Source organism: Schistocerca piceifrons, unplaced genomic scaffold (assembly GCF_021461385.2).
Source record: "Schistocerca piceifrons isolate TAMUIC-IGC-003096 unplaced genomic scaffold, iqSchPice1.1 HiC_scaffold_954, whole genome shotgun sequence".
Classification (NCBI taxonomy): Eukaryota; Metazoa; Arthropoda; class Insecta; order Orthoptera; family Acrididae; genus Schistocerca; species Schistocerca piceifrons.
The window spans coordinates 60,001-65,000 of NW_025729228.1; the positions used below are offsets into that span (position 1 = coordinate 60,001).

At 52.7% G+C, this 5,000-nt stretch overlaps 1 non-coding gene across 1 annotated transcript in view; it reads left to right on the top strand.

Moving 5' to 3' along the window:
- The first annotated feature begins 4,076 nt into the window (after positions 1-4,076).
- LOC124773507 overlaps positions 4,077-5,000 on the top strand; it is a 1,909-nt gene continuing 985 nt past the window's right edge. The window contains exon 1 of the ribosomal RNA XR_007014751.1: positions 4,077-5,000. This exon is cut by the window's right edge and continues 985 nt beyond it. This is a non-coding gene — a ribosomal RNA (small subunit ribosomal RNA).

A 5,000-nucleotide genomic window follows, 5' to 3' on the forward strand; every position in this document is an offset into this window, starting at 1 on the left:
ACACGGCGCTGATTAGTAATCAATGCAGAGCCATCAAACTACAGAATATATATACAACTGTCCGTATACATGCTGAAAGAGTCTGCCCACAATGGGAACCACACGTCAGCCAGCCACTCTGATCACGCACCACTCTCTGCTTCTAACGGGCGCACATACAATATGTAAGCACCAGCATGGAACAACATCCAGTGCATCCTCTCCGCCACATTACACAATCCACACTATCACAACCAGACCAGGAGGTCCATGCGGAAAATACAATATCCCACCCTTTCGACATCCACCATTGCGCAGATCAGGCACCAACACCCACACATGTCCTATACAACGGTGCACCCAACATCACAATAGTACCTCCTGTCACAGCGCACAAACAATGACATGAGTCAAAGACACAGGTCTGACACAAGCATAGAATTGGAGCGCCGCCTCTAATAAGCCAAAGGTGCATCCTGACGTGACAAATCTGATCATGTCACAAGCATTCACTTACTATAATCACTATCAACGAACCTGCCGCCCCCGCCCCCCCCTACACCTTTCCTTACAACAACGTGTAACCTAACCTAACCTAACCTATGTTGTACCTTAACCTAACCTATGTTGTACCTTAACCTAACCTATGTTGTACCTTAACCTAACCTATGTTGTACCTTAACCTAACCTATGTTGTGCCTTAACCTAACCTATGTTGTGCCTTAACCTAACCTATGTTGTGCCTTAACCTAACCTATGTTGTGCCTTAACCTAACCTATGTTGTGCCTTAACCTAACCTATGTTGTGCCTTAACCTAACCTATGTTGTGCCTTAACCTAACCTATGTTGTGCCTTAACCTAACCTATGTTGTGCCTTAACCTAACCTATGTTGTGCCTTAACCTAACCCATGTTGTGCCTTAACCTAACCCATGTTGTGCCTTAACCTAACCCATGTTGTGCCTTAACCTAACCCATGTTGTGCCTTAACCTAACCCATGTTGTGCCTTAACCTAACCCATGTTGTGCCTTAACCTAACCCATGTTGTGCCTTAACCTAACCCATGTTGTGCCTTAACCTAACCCATGTTGTGCCTTAACCTAACCCATGTTGTGCCTTAACCTAACCCATGTTGTGCCTTAACCTAACCTATGTTGTGCCTTAACCTAACCTATGTTGTGCCTTAACCTAACCTATGTTGTGCCTTAACCTAACCCATGTTGTGCCTTAACCTAACCCATGTTGTGCCTTAACCTAACCCATGTTGTGCCTTAACCTAACCCATGTTGTGCCTTAACCTAACCCATGTTGTGCCTTAACCTAACCCATGTTGTGCCTTAACCTAACCCATGTTGTGCCTTAACCTAACCCATGTTGTGCCTTAACCTAACCCATGTTGTGCCTTAACCTAACCCATGTTGTGCCTTAACCTAACCCATGTTGTGCCTTAACCTAACCCATGTTGTGCCTTAACCTAACCCATGTTGTGCCTTAACCTAACCCATGTTGTGCCTTAACCTAACCCATGTTGTGCCTTAACCTAACCCATGTTGTGCCTTAACCTAACCCATGTTGTGCCTTAACCTAACCCATGTTGTGCCTTAACCTAACCCATGTTGTGCCTTAACCTAACCCATGTTGTGCCTTAACCTAACCCATGTTGTGCCTTAACCTAACCCATGTTGTGCCTTAACCTAACCCATGTTGTGCCTTAACCTAACCCATGTTGTGCCTTAACCTAACCCATGTTGTGCCTTAACCTAACCCATGTTGTGCCTTAACCTAACCCATGTTGTGCCTTAACCTAACCCATGTTGTGCCTTAACCTAACCCATGTTGTGCCTTAACCTAACCCATGTTGTGCCTTAACCTAACCCATGTTGTGCCTTAACCTAACCCATGTTGTGCCTTAACCTAACCCATGTTGTGCCTTAACCTAACCCACGTTGTGCCTTAACCTAACCCACGTCGTGCCTTAACCTAACCCACGTCGTGCCTTAACCTAACCCACGTCGTGCCTTAACCTAACCCACGTCGTGCCTTAACCTAACCCACGTCGTGCCTTAACCTAACCCACGTCGTGCCTTAACCTAACCCACGTCGTGCCTTAACCTAACCCACGTCGTGCCTTAACCTAACCCACGTCGTGCCTTAACCTAACCCACGTCGTGCCTTAACCTAACCCACGTCGTGCCTTAACCTAACCCACGTCGTGCCTTAACCTAACCCACGTCGTGCCTTAACCTAACCCACGTTGTCGCCTAACGTAACCCACGTTGTCGCCTAACGTAACCCACGTTGTCGCCTAAACCTGCTCTGTAATTGTTATACGACTCGTTCAATTAGTGTAGTGTTGCCCACCCGCAACCCTCGCAATATAGTTCGCTACTCGCACTCCCCGCTCCCCTGTGTATCGCTTCATGTTAAACACCTTGCAAGTCTTGCTCACTTTCCACATGCTCCTGCTGTACACTGTAATGTGGATGGCAGCAGGACGTACATGCCGCCCCTCCCCACGTCCCCACCTTGCCCCCTGCCTTCGCAAGCTGGTTGGTGAGAACTTTGCATGTTCAATGCCCTCCGCATGCGACGTACTCAGGCTACGTTGTGGTGCGGCCTGTGTCAACTGTCCGCTAATGTCGTACGCGTAAACCACAATCTGTACTGCACATTCGTCCTTATGTACTGAATGATACATCGTGGCACATGTGTGACCGTACAACGACTGCGCCCAAAAACGGCGGACCATACAGTGCAAATATTGTGCACGCAGCTACGTGTCGTCTCCCTATGAGAGCTGGATTGCAGTGTGGTACGCCATAGAGACGTGTGGGAGGAACGGACGCCGTGGATGGCGATCAGCATGAGCTGTCTGTTGATGTATTCGGACCTAGTCGTCTCTCCTCACACACCGTGATGGCATGGTGCACCGCGTTCCATATCTGCGACATGCTACAGAGGCCGGTTGACAGTCGTTCGAGCAATGGACATCGCATACGTACGGGGGCCACCTTCCACGTATTGTCTAGGCGTGCACATTTTGTTGCGTGTATGTGGGCAGACGTAGTGTGGCGTGACACCTGACACAGGCATGCAATAATCGTGGAAGTTGCAAATGGCGATGGACGCCTGCGTTTTCTGGTGAAGTTACGCAAATGAACAAATGGTAACCTGTTGTGGTGCGGTTGTTCTCGCTAGGGGTGAATCGGTGATGGCGACGATAGGTTGAGGTACTAACCGGTTGTTCCAGCGATACCCACCATGCCGACGAAACTGAACGGCATCTGGGTGTGAAGCGATACGCGGCGGTGGCTGGGTGGGACCGTCCCCGGCCGGTGAGGGGGCGCCTCCCGGCGTGCTGGCCGCGCGGTGCGTGGGCGCACGCGCTACAGCCGGCTGGTGGGGGCGGCCAGTGGCAGGCGCGCCGGCCGACGGACGCGGCAGGCGTCGCAGCTGCGCGCCGGCGCACCCTGCGCGCGGCGCCGTGCGGCCAAAGTAGGTCCTCGCGGGCCCGGTGCGAAGCGCGGTGGACATCTTCAGTGTGCTGGTCCGATTGAGGACTGTGTGCGTTGAGGATGCGCTGCCGCCCGGCGCTCGGCGCCGCGACGCCGTCTGCTGCTCGGTCGCCCCAGCGGTTCTCGCTGGTGGTTTGTATCGCAGCTGTGCGGATGTGTTGGCGCGTGCGCTGTGCTGGGAGAGTTCGCTTCGGCACCCAAGTGGGGCTTTTGTCCTTCTGTGGCGCTGGCGTTGGAGCTGCCGGTCACCGTAGGTGGCGCGTGTTGTCTCCCGCCGGCAATGCCACGACAGCACGCTCCCGGGCCTCTGTCGGCAGCGGCAAGCTCAGTTGGGAGCACGGGTGGTCGCACCGAAAGCGTCTACTCGCCTAACTCCGGGCGATTGCGCCTCTCTCGAACCCGACCAAGTACTTGGGACGGCGCTGCGCGCCGCCGGGACCTGAGAGGGTTTCGAGGTGTATTGTGCAGGGGAGCTCAGCCTCCTCCTGTTTGCAGAATGATTGAGCGGACGCTTGCGTGTTCGCGCGGGCCCCCGGGACACACTCCCGGGCGGCCGGCTGCTCAGCTCTAGTTGACGCAGCTCCCTGGTTGATCCTGCCAGTAGTCATATGCTTGTCTCAAAGATTAAGCCATGCATGTCTCAGTACAAGCCGCATTAAGGTGAAACCGCGAATGGCTCATTAAATCAGTTATGGTTCCTTAGATCGTACCCACGTTACTTGGATAACTGTGGTAATTCTAGAGCTAATACATGCAAACAGAGTCCCGACCAGAGATGGAAGGGACGCTTTTATTAGATCAAAACCAATCGGTCGGCTCGTCCGGTCCGTTTGCCTTGGTGACTCTGAATAACTTTGGGCTGATCGCACGGTCCTCGTACCGGCGACGCATCTTTCAAATGTCTGCCTTATCAACTGTCGATGGTAGGTTCTGCGCCTACCATGGTTGTAACGGGTAACGGGGAATCAGGGTTCGATTCCGGAGAGGGAGCCTGAGAAACGGCTACCACATCCAAGGAAGGCAGCAGGCGCGCAAATTACCCACTCCCGGCACGGGGAGGTAGTGACGAAAAATAACGATACGGGACTCATCCGAGGCCCCGTAATCGGAATGAGTACACTTTAAATCCTTTAACGAGTATCTATTGGAGGGCAAGTCTGGTGCCAGCAGCCGCGGTAATTCCAGCTCCAATAGCGTATATTAAAGTTGTTGCGGTTAAAAAGCTCGTAGTTGGATTTGTGTCCCACGCTGTTGGTTCACCGCCCGTCGGTGTTTAACTGGCATGTATCGTGGGACGTCCTGCCGGTGGGGCGAGCCGAAGGCGTGCGACCGCCCCGTGCGTGCTCGTGCGTCCCGAGGCGGACCCCGTTGAAATCCTACCAGGGTGCTCTTTATTGAGTGTCTCGGTGGGCCGGCACGTTTACTTTGAACAAATTAGAGTGCTTAAAGCAGGCAAGCCCGCCTGAATACTGTGTGCATGGAATAATGGAATAGGACCTCGGTTC